The sequence below is a fragment of the Bubalus kerabau genome, chromosome X (genome assembly GCF_029407905.1).
Source record: "Bubalus kerabau isolate K-KA32 ecotype Philippines breed swamp buffalo chromosome X, PCC_UOA_SB_1v2, whole genome shotgun sequence".
Classification (NCBI taxonomy): domain Eukaryota; kingdom Metazoa; phylum Chordata; class Mammalia; order Artiodactyla; family Bovidae; genus Bubalus; species Bubalus kerabau.
Window position 1 is genome coordinate 39,191,135 of NC_073647.1, and position 27,997 is coordinate 39,219,131.

General features: G+C 49.8%; 1 long non-coding RNA gene across 3 annotated transcripts; it reads right to left on the bottom strand.

The window, feature by feature from the left end:
• Positions 1-10,499: 10,499 nt before the first annotated feature.
• LOC129639403 (uncharacterized) lies at positions 10,500-26,643 on the bottom strand. Of its 3 annotated transcripts, XR_008708385.1 has the most exons (4): positions 25,092-26,238; positions 19,718-19,801; positions 14,345-14,428; positions 10,500-11,865 (listed from the first exon to the last, which is right to left on the bottom strand). It is a non-coding gene; the product is annotated as an uncharacterized LOC129639403 (long non-coding RNA). The 3 variants fall into 3 exon arrangements; XR_008708384.1 differs by lacking the exon at positions 10,500-11,865 and having other exon boundaries at positions 14,244-14,428; XR_008708383.1 differs by lacking the exons at positions 10,500-11,865; positions 14,345-14,428 and adding an exon at positions 26,528-26,643 and having other exon boundaries at positions 19,617-19,801; positions 25,092-25,175.
• Between the last annotated feature and the right edge of the window lie 1,354 nt (positions 26,644-27,997).

Here is a 27,997-nt window from a genome sequence, read left to right on the forward strand (position 1 = left end):
GAATGCTCTAACTACTGCACAATTGAACTCATCTCACAGGCTAGTAAAGTCATGCTCAAAATTCTCCAAGCCAGGCTTCAGCAATATGAGAACCGAGAACTTCTGATGTCCTAGCTGGTTTTAGGAAAGGAAGAGGAACCAGAGATGCAATTGCCAACATCTGCTGGATCACGGAAAAAGCAAGAGAGTTCCAGAAGAACATCTATTTCTGCTTTTTGACTATGCAAAGCCTTTGACAGTGTGGATCACAATAAACTGTGGAGAATTCTAAAGGGATGGGTATACCAGACCATCTGACCTGCCTCTTGAGAAATCTGTATGCAGGTCAGGAAGCAACTGTTAGAACTGGACATGGTACAACAGACTGGTTCCAAAGAGGAAAAGGAGTACGTCAAGGCTGTATATTGTCACCCTGCTTATTTAAATTCTATGCAGAGTACATCATGAGAAACGCTGGACTGGAAGAAGCACACGCTGGAATCAAGATTGCCGGGAGAAATATCAATAACCTCAGATAGGCAGATGACACCACCCTTATGGCAGAAAGTAGAGGAACTAAAAAGCCTTTTGATGAAAGTGAAAGCGGAGAGTGAAAAAGTTGGCTTAAAGCTCAACATTCAGAAAACGAAGATCATGGCATCCAGTCCCATCACTTCATGGCAAATAGATGGGGAAACAGTGGAAACAGTGTCAGACTTTATTTTGGGGGGCTCCAAAATCACTTCAGATGGTGACTGCAGCCATGAAATTAAAAGACGCTTACTCCTTGGAAGGAAAGTTATGACCAACCTAGAAAGCGTATTCAAAAGCAGAGACATTACTTTGCCAACAAAGGTTTGTCTACTCAAGGCCATGGTTTTTCCTGTGGTCATGTATGGATGTGAGAGTTGGACTGTGAAGAAGGCTGAGCACCGAAGAATTGATGCTTTTGAACTGTGGTGTTGGAGAAGACTCTTGAGAGTCCCTTGGACTGCAAGGAGCTCCAGCCAGTCCATTCTGAAGGAGATCAGCCCTGGGATTTCTTTGGAAGGAATGATGCTAAAGCTGAACCTCCAGTACTTTGGCCACCTCATGCGAAGAGTTGACTCACTGGAAAAGACTGGTGCTGGGAGGGACTGGGGGCAGGAGGAGAAGGGGACGACAGAGGATGAGATGGTTGGATGGCATCACTGACTCGATGGACATGCTGCTGCTAAGTCACTTCAGTGGTGTCCGACTCTGTGCGACCCCACAGATGGCAGCCCACCAGGCTCCCCCGTCCCTGGGGTTCTCCAGGCAAGAACAATGGAGTGGGCTGCCGTTTCCTTCTCCAGTGCATGAAAGTGAAAAGTGAAAGTGAAGTCATTCAGTCGTGTCCGACTCTTAGGGACCCCATGGACTGCAGCCAACCAGGCTCCTCTGTCCATGGGATTTTCCAGGCACGAGTACTGGAGTGGGGTGCCATTGCCTTCTCCACGATGGACTTGAGTCTGGGTGAACTCCAGGATTCGGTGATGGACAGGGAGGCATGGCTTGCTGTCACTCATGGGGTCACAAAGAGTCGGACACGACTGAGCAACTGAACTGAACTGAACTACCCCGAAGGGCTCTCCGTGGAGGATCTACCCAAGCCCCTGCTCTCTCTGAGAAGCAGCTACGACCTCTCTCCCCATCACGCCCATGACTGTACTCAGGATATTTCCAGCCCCTGGACATGACAACGAGCTGATTTTCATCATTATCCCTCCTTGAGTGCCTGTCCCCTCTTCACAACCCTATGCTTGTTTGACATATATTGGAGTGAAGAGTGAGAAGAGCAGCATCTTACTTTCTCTCTTCTCCAAATATGTACTTCTTTCCCTCTGTACGGTGTCTGTGGGCACACGGTGAGGAGAAGATGAATGAAATGGTCCCAAGCATGGTAGAGGCACAGATGACTCAAGGGTCATTATGACAACAAGGCAGGCAGCTCAAGGACTCCTGCGACTCCCTGCAAGCCACTCGTCCAGGGGCCGCCACAAAGGATGTTTTGTGAGCATTACTCTACCTGGACAGCACCTAGGTGAACTCAACCTATCTGGGCAGGGCGGAGCACGCAGGAGGACTTGCAGGAGGACAACGTGCCCTTTCCCCCTAACATTCACACATACTGCTGCACATCATGCATATTCTGATGCTACAACAAACATATATCCAACCACCATCAAAACATTGATCCTCTGTCATCCAACCTGCAAGTCCTCTCCTTGAGGATATGTTCAGCTGGTCTACACCTTATCTCGAGATATCTGTGAACACAGGTAAATGCACAACAATCAAGGTAAATGTCATTCTAGTAGCAATAATTTCTCCGTTCTCTACATTACACATAGTCCATTTTCAGATGTGGACTACTGAGATCATGATCGAGGTATGTTTGTCACCTAGGTGGCTTCCTGGCCCTCCTGATGTCTTGGACTAATATCACCTGGAGCCCCACATGCATCCACTGTCCGTGGCCTACCAGTCATGGTGATATCATTGCACATTACTCTACTCAGGAAGCCTCTGATTACAGGTTCTTTAAGTGCTGACTACCCCCAACATTTATCCATGCCCCTAGAAAAAGTTGACCACGACTATCAAACCTGGATCACCCCTCTCACAGGATCTCATCACCTGACCTAAGTGTATCTGTACCAGGATGAGATAGCTTGGATAAAAGCGCACTCGTTTTTAGTTCCTTTTCTACTAGGAAGTGCGATTCCATTATCTAACCTGTAGGTGCTGAAACTATTAGGAATGCTCAAGCACTGGAAGCACCCTCACAAGGCCTGCAAAACGGCTGGCTCCCCGGACCCACAAGATATCATGGGAAGCAGCCCACAGAGCCATGCAGCTCCAAAACTAGAACTGCTCCAAGGGCAGGCCAAAATCATGTTTCCAGTGAGGCTCATTCTACAAAGGCAGGGAATGTGTAGTTGAGGTATACATGATCTGTTCTTCTCTAGGCAGGGCACTGCAAACAGCACAGGTCTCAAATACGGATTAACCCAAGTCTCCAGGCCCTCTTACAGGCAATTGTGATCACTCCGCCCGCTGCATTCTATAGGCTGCTCGCCATATAGATCCAGACCCCTAGAGAAGATTCACCTGCTTATTGTAACATGATTCCCTCCTTCAATAGGTATCCATCATCCACGACTCTATGGCTTCTTGATATGTATGAATTCCGAGACAGAGGGAGGAGCCCTCTTGTATTACTCACTTCTCCTCTTAGGTATCATCTTGACTTTTATAAAATATTTGTGTTCACATAGTGCGGATAGGACCGTTGAAATAATCCTGAGGATGCGTCAGCCAAAGATGACTCCCCAGGTAATTACGGTGTAAAGGCAGACAACAGAGTGAAACCCACCAATCCAGCCACATCTCTGGTCCAGATCCACCACAAATGACGATCTTGTGAGCCTTACAATACCCATTCGAGGCACGGTACACCAATTGTACGTGAACTGCACCTGAATGGGCATGGCACTGCACACAGCAGAGCTTCCGGGTAGAAGACTGCCCTTTCACATTCACACCCACACATGCCTTTGCTCATCATATCCCGATGCTGCAACAAAGATTTACCCATTTCTCTTGACATCATGGACAGACTGACATCCAACATGCACCTCTTCTTCTTGACGAGCGCTTCAGCTGGTTGACATGTATCTGGAGAAATATGGGAACATAGGGTAAATGATCAGCAAGCAAGGTGAATGTGATTCCAGTAGCATTTACCTTCCATTCTCTACATGATACGTGTTCACATTTTCACATCTGAATAACTGGGATCAAAATCTAGGGATGTTTGACAGGTCTGTGGCTGCCAGAGCTACCCGATACCTGGGAATAATATCACCTGGAGCCGCACACCATTTCAAATTCCAAGGCCTCGAGGAACGGTGATGCACTTAAGTATTCCTCCACCCAGTAAGGCTGTGTTCACACTTCTTTAAGTGAGAACGACACCCAACATTGAGTCGTGGAACTAGAAAGTTGACTCATGGCCCAGCAACATGGTTTGCACCTCTCTCGGGGTCTCTTTCTGTGTTCTATGCATAAATGCACAAGGATGAGAGGTACCATGGGTAAAAACTGACTCCCTTTAGTTTTTCTCCCTCCTCTTATTTTTCTAATATGTTGTGTGTTTCCATTTTCTAAATCATAGCTACTCATGCTATCGGGAGTATTTCAGTATTCAAAGGCTTCTCAAAATGCAGGGATCCATGTGGCTCCACAGAACCTCATGACATCATGGCAAGCACACAAGGGACCCATCAGCTCCACCACTAGAAATCAGAGACTAATGAAATCACACAGAAGATTCCTGAGACCGGGGAAACGCCAGTGTCTTCAAGCCTTTACCATAGGAGAAACACACACACTTGCATCTCCACCATTATGCTGCATACAAAGCTCAGCATGGTGTATCCTATTGAGCATTTTCGACCGAAACATGCACTGGTGCCATGAAACAGAATGGAGCTGCTGCTCTTTTATAGGAAACTACCCAGAAGCTCCTCTAGGACTTCCTGTGCCCGCACAGCCTTGGCACCTTGGACGTGTGGTTGCTCCTCCCGGCCGCCACCCCTGGCCTCGGGCTTGGGGGTGTGGGGTAGCTCCTCCCGGCCGCCGCCCCTGACCTCATACGCGGAGTTAACTCCTCTCGGCCCCCCCACCTGACCTCGGACACGTAGTGACACAACTCGGCCGCACCTCCTGAACTCGGAAGCGAGGTAGCTCCTCTTCTCAAAACCCCTGACCTCAGACGCGGGGTAGCTCCTCTCCTCTCGTCTCCGGCCCTGACCTAGGACACGAGGTAGCTCCTAGCATTGCCGCCCCTGACTTCGGATACGGGGTAACACCTCTCGTCGCCCCCCCTCCCCCCGACCTCGGTCGCAAGGTAGCTCCTCTCGTCACAGCCCCTGATCTCGGACGTGGGGTAACACCTCTTGTCGCCTCCCCTCCCCCCCCTCCCCGTGGTTTCGGATGCGGGGTAGCTCCTCTCGGCCGCCCCCCTGACCTCCGACGCGGGGTAGCTCCTCTCGGCCGTTCCTGTGCCGTCGCAGCCCGGTACTCTCGGCGCTGTTCTAACCTCAGACGTGGGGTAATTCCTCTTGGCCGCCGCACTTCCGGTATGGTGCCCTTTCAGCGTCTGCCCTTTGACCTCTGACGTGGGGTAGCGCCTCATGGCCTCGCTTAGTGCGCCGGGCGCAGCCGCCTGAGCTTACTGCGCCGGGCACAGCCGCCTGAGCTTAGTCCGCCGGCTGCGGCCGCCTGCGCTTAGTGCGCCAGTTGCTCAGTGCTGGCCACAGGACTGCAAATGGTCAGTTTTCATTCCAAGCTCAAAGATAGGCAATGCCAAAGAATGCTCTAACTACTGCACAATTGAACTCATCTCACAGGCTAGTAAAGTCATGCTCAAAATTCTCCAAGCCAGGCTTCAGCAATATGAGAACCGAGAACTTCTGATGTCCTAGCTGGTTTTAGGAAAGGAAGAGGAACCAGAGATGCAATTGCCAACATCTGCTGGATCACGGAAAAAGCAAGAGAGTTCCAGAAGAACATCTATTTCTGCTTTTTGACTATGCAAAGCCTTTGACAGTGTGGATCACAATAAACTGTGGAGAATTCTAAAGGGATGGGTATACCAGACCATCTGACCTGCCTCTTGAGAAATCTGTATGCAGGTCAGGAAGCAACTGTTAGAACTGGACATGGTACAACAGACTGGTTCCAAAGAGGAAAAGGAGTACGTCAAGGCTGTATATTGTCACCCTGCTTATTTAAATTCTATGCAGAGTACATCATGAGAAACGCTGGACTGGAAGAAGCACACGCTGGAATCAAGATTGCCGGGAGAAATATCAATAACCTCAGATAGGCAGATGACACCACCCTTATGGCAGAAAGTAGAGGAACTAAAAAGCCTTTTGATGAAAGTGAAAGCGGAGAGTGAAAAAGTTGGCTTAAAGCTCAACATTCAGAAAACGAAGATCATGGCATCCAGTCCCATCACTTCATGGCAAATAGATGGGGAAACAGTGGAAACAGTGTCAGACTTTATTTTGGGGGGCTCCAAAATCACTTCAGATGGTGACTGCAGCCATGAAATTAAAAGACGCTTACTCCTTGGAAGGAAAGTTATGACCAACCTAGAAAGCGTATTCAAAAGCAGAGACATTACTTTGCCAACAAAGGTTTGTCTACTCAAGGCCATGGTTTTTCCTGTGGTCATGTATGGATGTGAGAGTTGGACTGTGAAGAAGGCTGAGCACCGAAGAATTGATGCTTTTGAACTGTGGTGTTGGAGAAGACTCTTGAGAGTCCCTTGGACTGCAAGGAGCTCCAGCCAGTCCATTCTGAAGGAGATCAGCCCTGGGATTTCTTTGGAAGGAATGATGCTAAAGCTGAACCTCCAGTACTTTGGCCACCTCATGCGAAGAGTTGACTCACTGGAAAAGACTGGTGCTGGGAGGGACTGGGGGCAGGAGGAGAAGGGGACGACAGAGGATGAGATGGTTGGATGGCATCACTGACTCGATGGACATGCTGCTGCTAAGTCACTTCAGTGGTGTCCGACTCTGTGCGACCCCACAGATGGCAGCCCACCAGGCTCCCCCGTCCCTGGGGTTCTCCAGGCAAGAACAATGGAGTGGGCTGCCGTTTCCTTCTCCAGTGCATGAAAGTGAAAAGTGAAAGTGAAGTCATTCAGTCGTGTCCGACTCTTAGGGACCCCATGGACTGCAGCCAACCAGGCTCCTCTGTCCATGGGATTTTCCAGGCACGAGTACTGGAGTGGGGTGCCATTGCCTTCTCCACGATGGACTTGAGTCTGGGTGAACTCCAGGATTCGGTGATGGACAGGGAGGCATGGCTTGCTGTCACTCATGGGGTCACAAAGAGTCGGACACGACTGAGCAACTGAACTGAACTGAACTACCCCGAAGGGCTCTCCGTGGAGGATCTACCCAAGCCCCTGCTCTCTCTGAGAAGCAGCTACGACCTCTCTCCCCATCACGCCCATGACTGTACTCAGGATATTTCCAGCCCCTGGACATGACAACGAGCTGATTTTCATCATTATCCCTCCTTGAGTGCCTGTCCCCTCTTCACAACCCTATGCTTGTTTGACATATATTGGAGTGAAGAGTGAGAAGAGCAGCATCTTACTTTCTCTCTTCTCCAAATATGTACTTCTTTCCCTCTGTACGGTGTCTGTGGGCACACGGTGAGGAGAAGATGAATGAAATGGTCCCAAGCATGGTAGAGGCACAGATGACTCAAGGGTCATTATGACAACAAGGCAGGCAGCTCAAGGACTCCTGCGACTCCCTGCAAGCCACTCGTCCAGGGGCCGCCACAAAGGATGTTTTGTGAGCATTACTCTACCTGGACAGCACCTAGGTGAACTCAACCTATCTGGGCAGGGCGGAGCACGCAGGAGGACTTGCAGGAGGACAACATGCCCTTTCCCCCTAACATTCACACATACTGCTGCACATCATGCATATTCTGATGCTACAACAAACATATATCCAACCACCATCAAAACATTGATCCTCTGTCATCCAACCTGCAAGTCCTCTCCTTGAGGATATGTTCAGCTGGTCTACACCTTATCTCGAGATATCTGTGAACACAGGTAAATGCACAACAATCAAGGTAAATGTCATTCTAGTAGCAATAATTTCTCCGTTCTCTACATTACACATAGTCCATTTTCAGATGTGGACTACTGAGATCATGGTCGAGGTATGTTTGTCACCTAGGTGGCTTCCTGGCCCTCCTGATGTCTTGGACTAATATCACCTGGAGCCCCACACCCATCCACTGTCCGTGGCCTACCAGTCATGGTGATATCATTGCACATTACTCTACTCAGGAAGCCTCTGATTACAGGTTCTTTAAGTGCTGACTACCCCCAACATTTATCCATGCCCCTAGAAAAAGTTGACCACGACTATCAAACCTGGATCACCCCTCTCACAGGATCTCATCACCTGACCTAAGTGTATCTGTACCAGGATGAGATAGCTTGGATAAAAGCGCACTCGTTTTTAGTTCCTTTTCTACTAGGAAGTGCGATTCCATTATCTAACCTGTAGGTGCTGAAACTATTAGGAATGCTCAAGCACTGGAAGCACCCTCACAAGGCCTGCAAAACGGCTGGCTCCCCGGACCCACAAGATATCATGGGAAGCAGCCCACAGAGCCATGCAGCTCCAAAACTAGAACTGCTCCAAGGGCAGGCCAAAATCATGTTTCCAGTGAGGCTCATTCTACAAAGGCAGGGAATGTGTAGTTGAGGTATACATGATCTGTTCTTCTCTAGGCAGGGCACTGCAAACAGCACAGGTCTCAAATACGGATTAACCCAAGTCTCCAGGCCCTCTTACAGGCAATTGTGATCACTCCGCCCGCTGCATTCTATAGGCTGCTCGCCATATAGATCCAGACCCCTAGAGAAGATTCACCTGCTTATTGTAACATGATTCCCTCCTTCAATAGGTATCCATCATCCACGACTCTATGGCTTCTTGATATGTATGAATTCCGAGACAGAGGGAGGAGCCCTCTTGTATTACTCACTTCTCCTCTTAGGTATCATCTTGACTTTTATAAAATATTTGTGTTCACATAGTGCGGATAGGACCGTTGAAATAATCCTGAGGATGCGTCAGCCAAAGATGACTCCCCAGGTAATTACGGTGTAAAGGCAGACAACAGAGTGAAACCCACCAATCCAGCCACATCTCTGGTCCAGATCCACCACAAATGACGATCTTGTGAGCCTTACAATACCCATTCGAGGCACGGTACACCAATTGTACGTGAACTGCACCTGAATGGGCATGGCACTGCACACAGCAGAGCTTCCGGGTAGAAGACTGCCCTTTCACATTCACACCCACACATGCCTTTGCTCATCATATCCCGATGCTGCAACAAAGATTTACCCATTTCTCTTGACATCATGGACAGACTGACATCCAACATGCACCTCTTCTTCTTGACGAGCGCTTCAGCTGGTTGACATGTATCTGGAGAAATATGGGAACATAGGGTAAATGATCAGCAAGCAAGGTGAATGTGATTCCAGTAGCATTTACCTTCCATTCTCTACATGATACGTGTTCACATTTTCACATCTGAATAACTGGGATCAAAATCTAGGGATGTTTGACAGGTCTGTGGCTGCCAGAGCTACCCGATACCTGGGAATAATATCACCTGGAGCCGCACACCATTTCAAATTCCAAGGCCTCGAGGAACGGTGATGCACTTAAGTATTCCTCCACCCAGTAAGGCTGTGTTCACACTTCTTTAAGTGAGAACGACACCCAACATTGAGTCGTGGAACTAGAAAGTTGACTCATGGCCCAGCAACATGGTTTGCACCTCTCTCGGGGTCTCTTTCTGTGTTCTATGCATAAATGCACAAGGATGAGAGGTACCATGGGTAAAAACTGACTCCCTTTAGTTTTTCTCCCTCCTCTTATTTTTCTAATATGTTGTGTGTTTCCATTTTCTAAATCATAGCTACTCATGCTATCGGGAGTATTTCAGTATTCAAAGGCTTCTCAAAATGCAGGGATCCATGTGGCTCCACAGAACCTCATGACATCATGGCAAGCACACAAGGGACCCATCAGCTCCACCACTAGAAATCAGAGACTAATGAAATCACACAGAAGATTCCTGAGACCGGGGAAACGCCAGTGTCTTCAAGCCTTTACCATAGGAGAAACACACACACTTGCATCTCCACCATTATGCTGCATACAAAGCTCAGCATGGTGTATCCTATTGAGCATTTTCGACCGAAACATGCACTGGTGCCATGAAACAGAATGGAGCTGCTGCTCTTTTATAGGAAACTACCCAGAAGCTCCTCTAGGACTTCCTGTGCCCGCACAGCCTTGGCACCTTGGACGTGTGGTTGCTCCTCCCGGCCGCCACCCCTGGCCTCGGGCTTGGGGGTGTGGGGTAGCTCCTCCCGGCCGCCGCCCCTGACCTCATACGCGGAGTTAACTCCTCTCGGCCCCCCCACCTGACCTCGGACACGTAGTGACACAACTCGGCCGCACCTCCTGAACTCGGAAGCGAGGTAGCTCCTCTTCTCAAAACCCCTGACCTCAGACGCGGGGTAGCTCCTCTCCTCTCGTCTCCGGCCCTGACCTAGGACACGAGGTAGCTCCTAGCATTGCCGCCCCTGACTTCGGATACGGGGTAACACCTCTCGTCGCCCCCCCTCCCCCCGACCTCGGTCGCAAGGTAGCTCCTCTCGTCACAGCCCCTGATCTCGGACGTGGGGTAACACCTCTTGTCGCCTCCCCTCCCCCCCCTCCCCGTGGTTTCGGACGCGGGGTAGCTCCTCTCGGCCGCCCCCCTGACCTCCGACGGGGGGTAGCTCCTCTCGGCCGTTCCTGTGCCGTCGCAGCCCGGTACTCTCGGCGCTGTTCTAACCTCAGACGTGGGGTAATTCCTCTTGGCCGCCGCACTTCCGGTATGGTGCCCTTTCAGCGTCTGCCCTTTGACCTCTGACGTGGGGTAGCGCCTCATGGCCTCGCTTAGTGCGCCGGGCGCAGCCGCCTGAGCTTACTGCGCCGGGCACAGCCGCCTGAGCTTAGTCCGCCGGCTGCGGCCGCCTGCGCTTAGTGCGCCAGTTGCTCAGTGCTGGCCACAGGACTGCAAATGGTCAGTTTTCATTCCAAGCTCAAAGATAGGCAATGCCAAAGAATGCTCTAACTACTGCACAATTGAACTCATCTCACAGGCTAGTAAAGTCATGCTCAAAATTCTCCAAGCCAGGCTTCAGCAATATGAGAACCGAGAACTTCTGATGTCCTAGCTGGTTTTAGGAAAGGAAGAGGAACCAGAGATGCAATTGCCAACATCTGCTGGATCACGGAAAAAGCAAGAGAGTTCCAGAAGAACATCTATTTCTGCTTTTTGACTATGCAAAGCCTTTGACAGTGTGGATCACAATAAACTGTGGAGAATTCTAAAGGGATGGGTATACCAGACCATCTGACCTGCCTCTTGAGAAATCTGTATGCAGGTCAGGAAGCAACTGTTAGAACTGGACATGGTACAACAGACTGGTTCCAAAGAGGAAAAGGAGTACGTCAAGGCTGTATATTGTCACCCTGCTTATTTAAATTCTATGCAGAGTACATCATGAGAAACGCTGGACTGGAAGAAGCACACGCTGGAATCAAGATTGCCGGGAGAAATATCAATAACCTCAGATAGGCAGATGACACCACCCTTATGGCAGAAAGTAGAGGAACTAAAAAGCCTTTTGATGAAAGTGAAAGCGGAGAGTGAAAAAGTTGGCTTAAAGCTCAACATTCAGAAAACGAAGATCATGGCATCCAGTCCCATCACTTCATGGCAAATAGATGGGGAAACAGTGGAAACAGTGTCAGACTTTATTTTGGGGGGCTCCAAAATCACTTCAGATGGTGACTGCAGCCATGAAATTAAAAGACGCTTACTCCTTGGAAGGAAAGTTATGACCAACCTAGAAAGCGTATTCAAAAGCAGAGACATTACTTTGCCAACAAAGGTTTGTCTACTCAAGGCCATGGTTTTTCCTGTGGTCATGTATGGATGTGAGAGTTGGACTGTGAAGAAGGCTGAGCACCGAAGAATTGATGCTTTTGAACTGTGGTGTTGGAGAAGACTCTTGAGAGTCCCTTGGACTGCAAGGAGCTCCAGCCAGTCCATTCTGAAGGAGATCAGCCCTGGGATTTCTTTGGAAGGAATGATGCTAAAGCTGAACCTCCAGTACTTTGGCCACCTCATGCGAAGAGTTGACTCACTGGAAAAGACTGGTGCTGGGAGGGACTGGGGGCAGGAGGAGAAGGGGACGACAGAGGATGAGATGGTTGGATGGCATCACTGACTCGATGGACATGCTGCTGCTAAGTCACTTCAGTGGTGTCCGACTCTGTGCGACCCCACAGATGGCAGCCCACCAGGCTCCCCCGTCCCTGGGGTTCTCCAGGCAAGAACAATGGAGTGGGCTGCCGTTTCCTTCTCCAGTGCATGAAAGTGAAAAGTGAAAGTGAAGTCATTCAGTCGTGTCCGACTCTTAGGGACCCCATGGACTGCAGCCAACCAGGCTCCTCTGTCCATGGGATTTTCCAGGCACGAGTACTGGAGTGGGGTGCCATTGCCTTCTCCACGATGGACTTGAGTCTGGGTGAACTCCAGGATTCGGTGATGGACAGGGAGGCATGGCTTGCTGTCACTCATGGGGTCACAAAGAGTCGGACACGACTGAGCAACTGAACTGAACTGAACTACCCCGAAGGGCTCTCCGTGGAGGATCTACCCAAGCCCCTGCTCTCTCTGAGAAGCAGCTACGACCTCTCTCCCCATCACGCCCATGACTGTACTCAGGATATTTCCAGCCCCTGGACATGACAACGAGCTGATTTTCATCATTATCCCTCCTTGAGTGCCTGTCCCCTCTTCACAACCCTATGCTTGTTTGACATATATTGGAGTGAAGAGTGAGAAGAGCAGCATCTTACTTTCTCTCTTCTCCAAATATGTACTTCTTTCCCTCTGTACGGTGTCTGTGGGCACACGGTGAGGAGAAGATGAATGAAATGGTCCCAAGCATGGTAGAGGCACAGATGACTCAAGGGTCATTATGACAACAAGGCAGGCAGCTCAAGGACTCCTGCGACTCCCTGCAAGCCACTCGTCCAGGGGCCGCCACAAAGGATGTTTTGTGAGCATTACTCTACCTGGACAGCACCTAGGTGAACTCAACCTATCTGGGCAGGGCGGAGCACGCAGGAGGACTTGCAGGAGGACAACATGCCCTTTCCCCCTAACATTCACACATACTGCTGCACATCATGCATATTCTGATGCTACAACAAACATATATCCAACCACCATCAAAACATTGATCCTCTGTCATCCAACCTGCAAGTCCTCTCCTTGAGGATATGTTCAGCTGGTCTACACCTTATCTCGAGATATCTGTGAACACAGGTAAATGCACAACAATCAAGGTAAATGTCATTCTAGTAGCAATAATTTCTCCGTTCTCTACATTACACATAGTCCATTTTCAGATGTGGACTACTGAGATCATGGTCGAGGTATGTTTGTCACCTAGGTGGCTTCCTGGCCCTCCTGATGTCTTGGACTAATATCACCTGGAGCCCCACACCCATCCACTGTCCGTGGCCTACCAGTCATGGTGATATCATTGCACATTACTCTACTCAGGAAGCCTCTGATTACAGGTTCTTTAAGTGCTGACTACCCCCAACATTTATCCATGCCCCTAGAAAAAGTTGACCACGACTATCAAACCTGGATCACCCCTCTCACAGGATCTCATCACCTGACCTAAGTGTATCTGTACCAGGATGAGATAGCTTGGATAAAAGCGCACTCGTTTTTAGTTCCTTTTCTACTAGGAAGTGCGATTCCATTATCTAACCTGTAGGTGCTGAAACTATTAGGAATGCTCAAGCACTGGAAGCACCCTCACAAGGCCTGCAAAACGGCTGGCTCCCCGGACCCACAAGATATCATGGGAAGCAGCCCACAGAGCCATGCAGCTCCAAAACTAGAACTGCTCCAAGGGCAGGCCAAAATCATGTTTCCAGTGAGGCTCATTCTACAAAGGCAGGGAATGTGTAGTTGAGGTATACATGATCTGTTCTTCTCTAGGCAGGGCACTGCAAACAGCACAGGTCTCAAATACGGATTAACCCAAGTCTCCAGGCCCTCTTACAGGCAATTGTGATCACTCCGCCCGCTGCATTCTATAGGCTGCTCGCCATATAGATCCAGACCCCTAGAGAAGATTCACCTGCTTATTGTAACATGATTCCCTCCTTCAATAGGTATCCATCATCCACGACTCTATGGCTTCTTGATATGTATGAATTCCGAGACAGAGGGAGGAGCCCTCTTGTATTACTCACTTCTCCTCTTAGGTATCATCTTGACTTTTATAAAATATTTGTGTTCACATAGTGCGGATAGGACCGTTGAAATAATCCTGAGGATGCGTCAGCCAAAGATGACTCCCCAGGTAATTACGGTGTAAAGGCAGACAACAGAGTGAAACCCACCAATCCAGCCACATCTCTGGTCCAGATCCACCACAAATGACGATCTTGTGAGCCTTACAATACCCATTCGAGGCACGGTACACCAATTGTACGTGAACTGCACCTGAATGGGCATGGCACTGCACACAGCAGAGCTTCCGGGTAGAAGACTGCCCTTTCACATTCACACCCACACATGCCTTTGCTCATCATATCCCGATGCTGCAACAAAGATTTACCCATTTCTCTTGACATCATGGACAGACTGACATCCAACATGCACCTCTTCTTCTTGACAAGCGCTTCAGCTGGTTGACATGTATCTGGAGAAATATGGGAACATAGGGTAAATGATCAGCAAGCAAGGTGAATGTGATTCCAGTAGCATTTACCTTCCATTCTCTACATGATACGTGTTCACATTTTCACATCTGAATAACTGGGATCAAAATCTAGGGATGTTTGACAGGTCTGTGGCTGCCAGAGCTACCCGATACCTGGGAATAATATCACCTGGAGCCGCACACCATTTCAAATTCCAAGGCCTCGAGGAACGGTGATGCACTTAAGTATTCCTCCACCCAGTAAGGCTGTGTTCACACTTCTTTAAGTGAGAACGACACCCAACATTGAGTCGTGGAACTAGAAAGTTGACTCATGGCCCAGCAACATGGTTTGCACCTCTCTCGGGGTCTCTTTCTGTGTTCTATGCATAAATGCACAAGGATGAGGTACCATGGGTAAAAACTGACTCCCTTTAGTTTTTCTCCCTCCTCTTATTTTTCTAATATGTTGTGTGTTTCCATTTTCTAAATCATAGCTACTCATGCTATCGGGAGTATTTCAGTATTCAAAGGCTTCTCAAAATGCAGGGATCCATGTGGCTCCACAGAACCTCATGACATCATGGCAAGCACACAAGGGACCCATCAGCTCCACCACTAGAAATCAGAGACTAATGAAATCACACAGAAGATTCCTGAGACCGGGGAAACGCCAGTGTCTTCAAGCCTTTACCATAGGAGAAACACACACACTTGCATCTCCACCATTATGCTGCATACAAAGCTCAGCATGGTGTATCCTATTGAGCATTTTCGACCGAAACATGCACTGGTGCCATGAAACAGAATGGAGCTGCTGCTCTTTTATAGGAAACTACCCAGAAGCTCCTCTAGGACTTCCTGTGCCCGCACAGCCTTGGCACCTTGGACGTGTGGTTGCTCCTCCCTGCCGCCACCCCTGGCCTCGGGCTTGGGGGTGTGGGGTAGCTCCTCCCGGCCGCCGCCCCGACCTCATACGCGGAGTTAACTCCTCTCGGCCCCCCCACCTGACCTCGGACACGTAGTGACACAACTCAGCCGCACCTCCTGAACTTGGAAGCGAGGTAGCTCCTCTTCTCAAAACCCCTGACCTCAGACGCGGGGTAGCTCCTCTCCTCTCGTCTCCGGCCCTGACCTAGGACACGAGGTAGCTCCTAGCATTGCCGCCCCTGACTTCGGATACGGGGTAACACCTCTCGTCGCCCCCCCTCCCCCCGACCTCGGTCGCAAGGTAGCTCCTCTCGTCACAGCCCCTGATCTCGGACGTGGGGTAACACCTCTTGTCGCCTCCCCTCCCCCCCCTCCCCGTGGTTTCGGACGCGGGGTAGCTCCTCTCGGCCGCCCCCCTGACCTCCGACACGGGGTAGCTCCTCTCGGCCGTTCCTGTGCCGTCGCAGCCCGGCACTCTCGGCGCTGTTCTAACCTCAGACGTGGGGTAATTCCTCTTGGCCGCCGCACTTCCGGTATGGTGCCCTTTCAGCGTCTGCCCTTTGACCTCTGACGTGGGGTAGCGCCTCATGGCCTCGCTTAGTGCGCCGGGCGCAGCCGCCTGAGCTTACTGCGCCGGGCACAGCCGCCTGAGCTTAGTCCGCCGGCTGCGGCCGCCTGCGCTTAGTGCGCCAGTTGCTCAGTGCTGGCCACAGGACTGCAAATGGTCAGTTTTCATTCCAAGCTCAAAGATAGGCAATGCCAAAGAATGCTCTAACTACTGCACAATTGAACTCATCTCACAGGCTAGTAAAGTCATGCTCAAAATTCTCCAAGCCAGGCTTCAGCAATATGAGAACCGAGAACTTCTGATGTCCTAGCTGGTTTTAGGAAAGGAAGAGGAACCAGAGATGCAATTGCCAACATCTGCTGGATCACGGAAAAAGCAAGAGAGTTCCAGAAGAACATCTATTTCTGCTTTTTGACTATGCAAAGCCTTTGACAGTGTGGATCACAATAAACTGTGGAGAATTCTAAAGGGATGGGTATACCAGACCATCTGACCTGCCTCTTGAGAAATCTGTATGCAGGTCAGGAAGCAACTGTTAGAACTGGACATGGTACAACAGACTGGTTCCAAAGAGGAAAAGGAGTACGTCAAGGCTGTATATTGTCACCCTGCTTATTTAAATTCTATGCAGAGTACATCATGAGAAACGCTGGACTGGAAGAAGCACACGCTGGAATCAAGATTGCCGGGAGAAATATCAATAACCTCAGATAGGCAGATGACACCACCCTTATGGCAGAAAGTAGAGGAACTAAAAAGCCTTTTGATGAAAGTGAAAGCGGAGAGTGAAAAAGTTGGCTTAAAGCTCAACATTCAGAAAACGAAGATCATGGCATCCAGTCCCATCACTTCATGGCAAATAGATGGGGAAACAGTGGAAACAGTGTCAGACTTTATTTTGGGGGGCTCCAAAATCACTTCAGATGGTGACTGCAGCCATGAAATTAAAAGACGCTTACTCCTTGGAAGGAAAGTTATGACCAACCTAGAAAGCGTATTCAAAAGCAGAGACATTACTTTGCCAACAAAGGTTTGTCTACTCAAGGCCATGGTTTTTCCTGTGGTCATGTATGGATGTGAGAGTTGGACTGTGAAGAAGGCTGAGCACCGAAGAATTGATGCTTTTGAACTGTGGTGTTGGAGAAGACTCTTGAGAGTCCCTTGGACTGCAAGGAGCTCCAGCCAGTCCATTCTGAAGGAGATCAGCCCTGGGATTTCTTTGGAAGGAATGATGCTAAAGCTGAACCTCCAGTACTTTGGCCACCTCATGCGAAGAGTTGACTCACTGGAAAAGACTGGTGCTGGGAGGGACTGGGGGCAGGAGGAGAAGGGGACGACAGAGGATGAGATGGTTGGATGGCATCACTGACTCGATGGACATGCTGCTGCTAAGTCACTTCAGTGGTGTCCGACTCTGTGCGACCCCACAGATGGCAGCCCACCAGGCTCCCCCGTCCCTGGGGTTCTCCAGGCAAGAACAATGGAGTGGGCTGCCGTTTCCTTCTCCAGTGCATGAAAGTGAAAAGTGAAAGTGAAGTCATTCAGTCGTGTCCGACTCTTAGGGACCCCATGGACTGCAGCCAACCAGGCTCCTCTGTCCATGGGATTTTCCAGGCACGAGTACTGGAGTGGGGTGCCATTGCCTTCTCCACGATGGACTTGAGTCTGGGTGAACTCCAGGATTCGGTGATGGACAGGGAGGCATGGCTTGCTGTCACTCATGGGGTCACAAAGAGTCGGACACGACTGAGCAACTGAACTGAACTGAACTACCCCGAAGGGCTCTCCGTGGAGGATCTACCCAAGCCCCTGCTCTCTCTGAGAAGCAGCTACGACCTCTCTCCCCATCACGCCCATGACTGTACTCAGGATATTTCCAGCCCCTGGACATGACAACGAGCTGATTTTCATCATTATCCCTCCTTGAGTGCCTGTCCCCTCTTCACAACCCTATGCTTGTTTGACATATATTGGAGTGAAGAGTGAGAAGAGCAGCATCTTACTTTCTCTCTTCTCCAAATATGTACTTCTTTCCCTCTGTACGGTGTCTGTGGGCACACGGTGAGGAGAAGATGAATGAAATGGTCCCAAGCATGGTAGAGGCACAGATGACTCAAGGGTCATTATGACAACAAGGCAGGCAGCTCAAGGACTCCTGCGACTCCCTGCAAGCCACTCGTCCAGGGGCCGCCACAAAGGATGTTTTGTGAGCATTACTCTACCTGGACAGCACCTAGGTGAACTCAACCTATCTGGGCAGGGCGGAGCACGCAGGAGGACTTGCAGGAGGACAACGTGCCCTTTCCCCCTAACATTCACACATACTGCTGCACATCATGCATATTCTGATGCTACAACAAACATATATCCAACCACCATCAAAACATTGATCCTCTGTCATCCAACCTGCAAGTCCTCTCCTTGAGGATATGTTCAGCTGGTCTACACCTTATCTCGAGATATCTGTGAACACAGGTAAATGCACAACAATCAAGGTAAATGTCATTCTAGTAGCAATAATTTCTCCGTTCTCTACATTACACATAGTCCATTTTCAGATGTGGACTACTGAGATCATGATCGAGGTATGTTTGTCACCTAGGTGGCTTCCTGGCCCTCCTGATGTCTTGGACTAATATCACCTGGAGCCCCACACCCATCCACTGTCCGTGGCCTACCAGTCATGGTGATATCATTGCACATTACTCTACTCAGGAAGCCTCTGATTACAGGTTCTTTAAGTGCTGACTACCCCCAACATTTATCCATGCCCCTAGAAAAAGTTGACCACGACTATCAAACCTGGATCACCCCTCTCACAGGATCTCATCACCTGACCTAAGTGTATCTGTACCAGGATGAGATAGCTTGGATAAAAGCGCACTCGTTTTTAGTTCCTTTTCTACTAGGAAGTGCGATTCCATTATCTAACCTGTAGGTGCTGAAAACTATTAGGGATGCTCAAGCACTGGAAGCACCCTCACAAGGCCTGCAAAACGGCTGGCTCCCCGGACCCACAAGATATCATGGGAAGCAGCCCACAGAGCCATGCAGCTCCAAAACTAGAACTGCTCCAAGGGCAGGCCAAAATCATGTTTCCAGTGAGGCTCATTCTACAAAGGCAGGGAATGTGTAGTTGAGGTATACATGATCTGTTCTTCTCTAGGCAGGGCACTGCAAACAGCACAGGTCTCAAATACGGATTAACCCAAGTCTCCAGGCCCTCTTACAGGCAATTGTGATCACTCCGCCCGCTGCATTCTATAGGCTGCTCGCCATATAGATCCAGACCCCTAGAGAAGATTCACCTGCTTATTGTAACATGATTCCCTCCTTCAATAGGTATCCATCATCCACGACTCTATGGCTTCTTGATATGTATGAATTCCGAGACAGAGGGAGGAGCCCTCTTGTATTACTCACTTCTCCTCTTAGGTATCATCTTGACTTTTATAAAATATTTGTGTTCACATAGTGCGGATAGGACCGTTGAAATAATCCTGAGGATGCGTCAGCCAAAGATGACTCCCCAGGTAATTACGGTGTAAAGGCAGACAACAGAGTGAAACCCACCAATCCAGCCACATCTCTGGTCCAGATCCACCACAAATGACGATCTTGTGAGCCTTACAATACCCATTCGAGGCACGGTACACCAATTGTACGTGAACTGCACCTGAATGGGCATGGCACTGCACACAGCAGAGCTTCCGGGTAGAAGACTGCCCTTTCACATTCACACCCACACATGCCTTTGCTCATCATATCCCGATGCTGCAACAAAGATTTACCCATTTCTCTTGACATCATGGACAGACTGACATCCAACATGCACCTCTTCTTCTTGACAAGCGCTTCAGCTGGTTGACATGTATCTGGAGAAATATGGGAACATAGGGTAAATGATCAGCAAGCAAGGTGAATGTGATTCCAGTAGCATTTACCTTCCATTCTCTACATGATACGTGTTCACATTTTCACATCTGAATAACTGGGATCAAAATCTAGGGATGTTTGACAGGTCTGTGGCTGCCAGAGCTACCCGATACCTGGGAATAATATCACCTGGAGCCGCACACCATTTCAAATTCCAAGGCCTCGAGGAACGGTGATGCACTTAAGTATTCCTCCACCCAGTAAGGCTGTGTTCACACTTCTTTAAGTGAGAACGACACCCAACATTGAGTCGTGGAACTAGAAAGTTGACTCATGGCCCAGCAACATGGTTTGCACCTCTCTCGGGGTCTCTTTCTGTGTTCTATGCATAAATGCACAAGGATGAGGTACCATGGGTAAAAACTGACTCCCTTTAGTTTTTCTCCCTCCTCTTATTTTTCTAATATGTTGTGTGTTTCCATTTTCTAAATCATAGCTACTCATGCTATCGGGAGTATTTCAGTATTCAAAGGCTTCTCAAAATGCAGGGATCCATGTGGCTCCACAGAACCTCATGACATCATGGCAAGCACACAAGGGACCCATCAGCTCCACCACTAGAAATCAGAGACTAATGAAATCACACAGAAGATTCCTGAGACCGGGGAAACGCCAGTGTCTTCAAGCCTTTACCATAGGAGAAACACACACACTTGCATCTCCACCATTATGCTGCATACAAAGCTCAGCATGGTGTATCCTATTGAGCATTTTCGACCGAAACATGCACTGGTGCCATGAAACAGAATGGAGCTGCTGCTCTTTTATAGGAAACTACCCAGAAGCTCCTCTAGGACTTCCTGTGCCCACACAGCCTTGGCACCTTGGACGTGTGGTTGCTCCTCCCGGCCGCCACCCCTGGCCTCGGGCTTGGGGGTGTGGGGTAGCTCCTCCTGGCCGCCGCCCCTGACCTCATACGCGGAGTTAACTCCTCTCGGCCCCCCCACCTGACCTCGGACACGTAGTGACACAACTCGGCCGCACCTCCTGAACTCGGAAGCGAGGTAGCTCCTCTTCTCAAAACCCCTGACCTCAGACGCGGGGTAGCTCCTCTCCTCTCGTCTCCGGCCCTGACCTAGGACACGAGGTAGCTCCTAGCATTGCCGCCCCTGACTTCGGATACGGGGTAACACCTCTCGTCGCCCCCCCTCCCCCCGACCTCAGTCGCAAGGTAGCTCCTCTCGTCACAGCCCCTGATCTCGGACGTGGGGTAACACCTCTTGTCGCCTCCCCTCCCCCCCCTCCCCGTGGTTTCGGACGCGGGGTAGCTCCTCTAGGCCGCCCCCCTGACCTCCGACGCGGGGTAGCTCCTCTCGGCCGTTCCTGTGCCGTCGCAGCCCGGTACTCTCGGCGCTGTTCTAACCTCAGACGTGGGGTAATTCCTCTTGGCCGCCGCACTTCCGGTATGGTGCCCTTTCAGCGTCTGCCCTTTGACCTCTGACGTGGGGTAGCGCCTCATGGCCTCGCTTAGTGCGCCGGGCGCAGCCGCCTGAGCTTACTGCGCCGGGCACAGCCGCCTGAGCTTAGTCCGCCGGCTGCGGCCGCCTGCGCTTAGTGCGCCAGTTGCTCAGTGCTGGCCACAGGACTGCAAATGGTCAGTTTTCATTCCAAGCTCAAAGATAGGCAATGCCAAAGAATGCTCTAACTACTGCACAATTGAACTCATCTCACAGGCTAGTAAAGTCATGCTCAAAATTCTCCAAGCCAGGCTTCAGCAATATGAGAACCGAGAACTTCTGATGTCCTAGCTGGTTTTAGGAAAGGAAGAGGAACCAGAGATGCAATTGCCAACATCTGCTGGATCACGGAAAAAGCAAGAGAGTTCCAGAAGAACATCTATTTCTGCTTTTTGACTATGCAAAGCCTTTGACAGTGTGGATCACAATAAACTGTGGAGAATTCTAAAGGGATGGGTATACCAGACCATCTGACCTGCCTCTTGAGAAATCTGTATGCAGGTCAGGAAGCAACTGTTAGAACTGGACATGGTACAACAGACTGGTTCCAAAGAGGAAAAGGAGTACGTCAAGGCTGTATATTGTCACCCTGCTTATTTAAATTCTATGCAGAGTACATCATGAGAAACGCTGGACTGGAAGAAGCACACGCTGGAATCAAGATTGCCGGGAGAAATATCAATAACCTCAGATAGGCAGATGACACCACCCTTATGGCAGAAAGTAGAGGAACTAAAAAGCCTTTTGATGAAAGTGAAAGCGGAGAGTGAAAAAGTTGGCTTAAAGCTCAACATTCAGAAAACGAAGATCATGGCATCCAGTCCCATCACTTCATGGCAAATAGATGGGGAAACAGTGGAAACAGTGTCAGACTTTATTTTGGGGGGCTCCAAAATCACTTCAGATGGTGACTGCAGCCATGAAATTAAAAGACGCTTACTCCTTGGAAGGAAAGTTATGACCAACCTAGAAAGCGTATTCAAAAGCAGAGACATTACTTTGCCAACAAAGGTTTGTCTACTCAAGGCCATGGTTTTTCCTGTGGTCATGTATGGATGTGAGAGTTGGACTGTGAAGAAGGCTGAGCACCGAAGAATTGATGCTTTTGAACTGTGGTGTTGGAGAAGACTCTTGAGAGTCCCTTGGACTGCAAGGAGCTCCAGCCAGTCCATTCTGAAGGAGATCAGCCCTGGGATTTCTTTGGAAGGAATGATGCTAAAGCTGAACCTCCAGTACTTTGGCCACCTCATGCGAAGAGTTGACTCACTGGAAAAGACTGGTGCTGGGAGGGACTGGGGGCAGGAGGAGAAGGGGACGACAGAGGATGAGATGGTTGGATGGCATCACTGACTCGATGGACATGCTGCTGCTAAGTCACTTCAGTGGTGTCCGACTCTGTGCGACCCCACAGATGGCAGCCCACCAGGCTCCCCCGTCCCTGGGGTTCTCCAGGCAAGAACAATGGAGTGGGCTGCCGTTTCCTTCTCCAGTGCATGAAAGTGAAAAGTGAAAGTGAAGTCATTCAGTCGTGTCCGACTCTTAGGGACCCCATGGACTGCAGCCAACCAGGCTCCTCTGTCCATGGGATTTTCCAGGCACGAGTACTGGAGTGGGGTGCCATTGCCTTCTCCACGATGGACTTGAGTCTGGGTGAACTCCAGGATTCGGTGATGGACAGGGAGGCATGGCTTGCTGTCACTCATGGGGTCACAAAGAGTCGGACACGACTGAGCAACTGAACTGAACTGAACTACCCCGAAGGGCTCTCCGTGGAGGATCTACCCAAGCCCCTGCTCTCTCTGAGAAGCAGCTACGACCTCTCTCCCCATCACGCCCATGACTGTACTCAGGATATTTCCAGCCCCTGGACATGACAACGAGCTGATTTTCATCATTATCCCTCCTTGAGTGCCTGTCCCCTCTTCACAACCCTATGCTTGTTTGACATATATTGGAGTGAAGAGTGAGAAGAGCAGCATCTTACTTTCTCTCTTCTCCAAATATGTACTTCTTTCCCTCTGTACGGTGTCTGTGGGCACACGGTGAGGAGAAGATGAATGAAATGGTCCCAAGCATGGTAGAGGCACAGATGACTCAAGGGTCATTATGACAACAAGGCAGGCAGCTCAAGGACTCCTGCGACTCCCTGCAAGCCACTCGTCCAGGGGCCGCCACAAAGGATGTTTTGTGAGCATTACTCTACCTGGACAGCACCTAGGTGAACTCAACCTATCTGGGCAGGGCGGAGCACGCAGGAGGACTTGCAGGAGGACAACGTGCCCTTTCCCCCTAACATTCACACATACTGCTGCACATCATGCATATTCTGATGCTACAACAAACATATATCCAACCACCATCAAAACATTGATCCTCTGTCATCCAACCTGCAAGTCCTCTCCTTGAGGATATGTTCAGCTGGTCTACACCTTATCTCGAGATATCTGTGAACACAGGTAAATGCACAACAATCAAGGTAAATGTCATTCTAGTAGCAATAATTTCTCCGTTCTCTACATTACACATAGTCCATTTTCAGATGTGGACTACTGAGATCATGATCGAGGTATGTTTGTCACCTAGGTGGCTTCCTGGCCCTCCTGATGTCTTGGACTAATATCACCTGGAGCCCCACACCCATCCACTGTCCGTGGCCTACCAGTCATGGTGATATCATTGCACATTACTCTACTCAGGAAGCCTCTGATTACAGGTTCTTTAAGTGCTGACTACCCCCAACATTTATCCATGCCCCTAGTAAAAGTTGACCACGACTATCAAACCTGGATCACCCCTCTCACAGGATCTCATCACCTGACCTAAGTGTATCTGTACCAGGATGAGATAGCTTGGATAAAAGCGCACTCGTTTTTAGTTCCTTTTCTACTAGGAAGTGCGATTCCATTATCTAACCTGTAGGTGCTGAAAACTATTAGGGATGCTCAAGCACTGGAAGCACCCTCACAAGGCCTGCAAAACGGCTGGCTCCCCGGACCCACAAGATATCATGGGAAGCAGCCCACAGAGCCATGCAGCTCCAAAACTAGAACTGCTCCAAGGGCAGGCCAAAATCATGTTTCCAGTGAGGCTCATTCTACAAAGGCAGGGAATGTGTAGTTGAGGTATACATGATCTGTTCTTCTCTAGGCAGGGCACTGCAAACAGCACAGGTCTCAAATACGGATTAACCCAAGTCTCCAGGCCCTCTTACAGGCAATTGTGATCACTCCGCCCGCTGCATTCTATAGGCTGCTCGCCATATAGATCCAGACCCCTAGAGAAGATTCACCTGCTTATTGTAACATGATTCCCTCCTTCAATAGGTATCCATCATCCACGACTCTATGGCTTCTTGATATGTATGAATTCCGAGACAGAGGGAGGAGCCCTCTTGTATTACTCACTTCTCCTCTTAGGTATCATCTTGACTTTTATAAAATATTTGTGTTCACATAGTGCGGATAGGACCGTTGAAATAATCCTGAGGATGCGTCAGCCAAAGATGACTCCCCAGGTAATTACGGTGTAAAGGCAGACAACAGAGTGAAACCCACCAATCCAGCCACATCTCTGGTCCAGATCCACCACAAATGACGATCTTGTGAGCCTTACAATACCCATTCGAGGCACGGTACACCAATTGTACGTGAACTGCACCTGAATGGGCATGGCACTGCACACAGCAGAGCTTCCGGGTAGAAGACTGCCCTTTCACATTCACACCCACACATGCCTTTGCTCATCATATCCCGATGCTGCAACAAAGATTTACCCATTTCTCTTGACATCATGGACAGACTGACATCCAACATGCACCTCTTCTTCTTGACAAGCGCTTCAGCTGGTTGACATGTATCTGGAGAAATATGGGAACATAGGGTAAATGATCAGCAAGCAAGGTGAATGTGATTCCAGTAGCATTTACCTTCCATTCTCTACATGATACGTGTTCACATTTTCACATCTGAATAACTGGGATCAAAATCTAGGGATGTTTGACAGGTCTGTGGCTGCCAGAGCTACCCGATACCTGGGAATAATATCACCTGGAGCCGCACACCATTTCAAATTCCAAGGCCTCGAGGAACGGTGATGCACTTAAGTATTCCTCCACCCAGTAAGGCTGTGTTCACACTTCTTTAAGTGAGAACGACACCCAACATTGAGTCGTGGAACTAGAAAGTTGACTCATGGCCCAGCAACATGGTTTGCACCTCTCTCGGGGTCTCTTTCTGTGTTCTATGCATAAATGCACAAGGATGAGGTACCATGGGTAAAAACTGACTCCCTTTAGTTTTTCTCCCTCCTCTTATTTTTCTAATATGTTGTGTGTTTCCATTTTCTAAATCATAGCTACTCATGCTATCGGGAGTATTTCAGTATTCAAAGGCTTCTCAAAATGCAGGGATCCATGTGGCTCCACAGAACCTCATGACATCATGGCAAGCACACAAGGGACCCATCAGCTCCACCACTAGAAATCAGAGACTAATGAAATCACACAGAAGATTCCTGAGACCGGGGAAACGCCAGTGTCTTCAAGCCTTTACCATAGGAGAAACACACACACTTGCATCTCCACCATTATGCTGCATACAAAGCTCAGCATGGTGTATCCTATTGAGCATTTTCGACCGAAACATGCACTGGTGCCATGAAACAGAATGGAGCTGCTGCTCTTTTATAGGAAACTACCCAGAAGCTCCTCTAGGACTTCCTGTGCCCGCACAGCCTTGGCACCTTGGACGTGTGGTTGCTCCTCCCGGCCGCCACCCCTGGCCTCGGGCTTGGGGGTGTGGGGTAGCTCCTCCCGGCCGCCGCCCCTGACCTCATACGCGGAGTTAACTCCTCTCGGCCCCCCCACCTGACCTCGGACACGTAGTGACACAACTCGGCCGCACCTCCTGAACTCGGAAGCGAGGTAGCTCCTCTTCTCAAAACCCCTGACCTCAGACGCGGGGTAGCTCCTCTCCTCTCGTCTCCGGCCCTGACCTAGGACGCGAGGTAGCTCCTAGCATTGCCGCCCCTGACTTCGGATACGGGGTAACACCTCTCGTCGCCCCCCCTCCCCCCGACCTCGGTCGCAAGGTAGCTCCTCTCGTCACAGCCCCTGATCTCGGACGTGGGGTAACACCTCTTGTCGCCTCCCCTCCCCCCCCTCCCCGTGGTTTCGGACGCGGGGTAGCTCCTCTCGGCCGCCCCCCTGACCTCCGACGCGGGGTAGCTCCTCTCGGCCGTTCCTGTGCCGTCGCAGCCCGGCACTCTCGGCGCTGTTCTAACCTCAGACGTGGGGTAATTCCTCTTGGCCGCCGCACTTCCGGTATGGTGCCCTTTCAGCGTCTGCCCTTTGACCTCTGACGTGGGGTAGCGCCTCATGGCCTCGCTTAGTGTGCCGGGCGCAGCCGCCTGAGCTTACTGCGCCGGGCACAGCCGCCTGAGCTTAGTCCGCCGGCTGCGGCCGCCTGCGCTTAGTGCGCCAGTTGCTCAGTGCTGGCCACAGGACTGCAAATGGTCAGTTTTCATTCCAAGCTCAAAGATAGGCAATGCCAAAGAATGCTCTAACTACTGCACAATTGAACTCATCTCACAGGCTAGTAAAGTCATGCTCAAAATTCTCCAAGCCAGGCTTCAGCAATATGAGAACCGAGAACTTCTGATGTCCTAGCTGGTTTTAGGAAAGGAAGAGGAACCAGAGATGCAATTGCCAACATCTGCTGGATCACGGAAAAAGCAAGAGAGTTCCAGAAGAACATCTATTTCTGCTTTTTGACTATGCAAAGCCTTTGACAGTGTGGATCACAATAAACTGTGGAGAATTCTAAAGGGATGGGTATACCAGACCATCTGACCTGCCTCTTGAGAAATCTGTATGCAGGTCAGGAAGCAACTGTTAGAACTGGACATGGTACAACAGACTGGTTCCAAAGAGGAAAAGGAGTACGTCAAGGCTGTATATTGTCACCCTGCTTATTTAAATTCTATGCAGAGTACATCATGAGAAACGCTGGACTGGAAGAAGCACACGCTGGAATCAAGATTGCCGGGAGAAATATCAATAACCTCAGATAGGCAGATGACACCACCCTTATGGCAGAAAGTAGAGGAACTAAAAAGCCTTTTGATGAAAGTGAAAGCGGAGAGTGAAAAAGTTGGCTTAAAGCTCAACATTCAGAAAACGAAGATCATGGCATCCAGTCCCATCACTTCATGGCAAATAGATGGGGAAACAGTGGAAACAGTGTCAGACTTTATTTTGGGGGGCTCCAAAATCACTTCAGATGGTGACTGCAGCCATGAAATTAAAAGACGCTTACTCCTTGGAAGGAAAGTTATGACCAACCTAGAAAGCGTATTCAAAAGCAGAGACATTACTTTGCCAACAAAGGTTTGTCTACTCAAGGCCATGGTTTTTCCTGTGGTCATGTATGGATGTGAGAGTTGGACTGTGAAGAAGGCTGAGCACCGAAGAATTGATGCTTTTGAACTGTGGTGTTGGAGAAGACTCTTGAGAGTCCCTTGGACTGCAAGGAGCTCCAGCCAGTCCATTCTGAAGGAGATCAGCCCTGGGATTTCTTTGGAAGGAATGATGCTAAAGCTGAACCTCCAGTACTTTGGCCACCTCATGCGAAGAGTTGACTCACTGGAAAAGACTGGTGCTGGGAGGGACTGGGGGCAGGA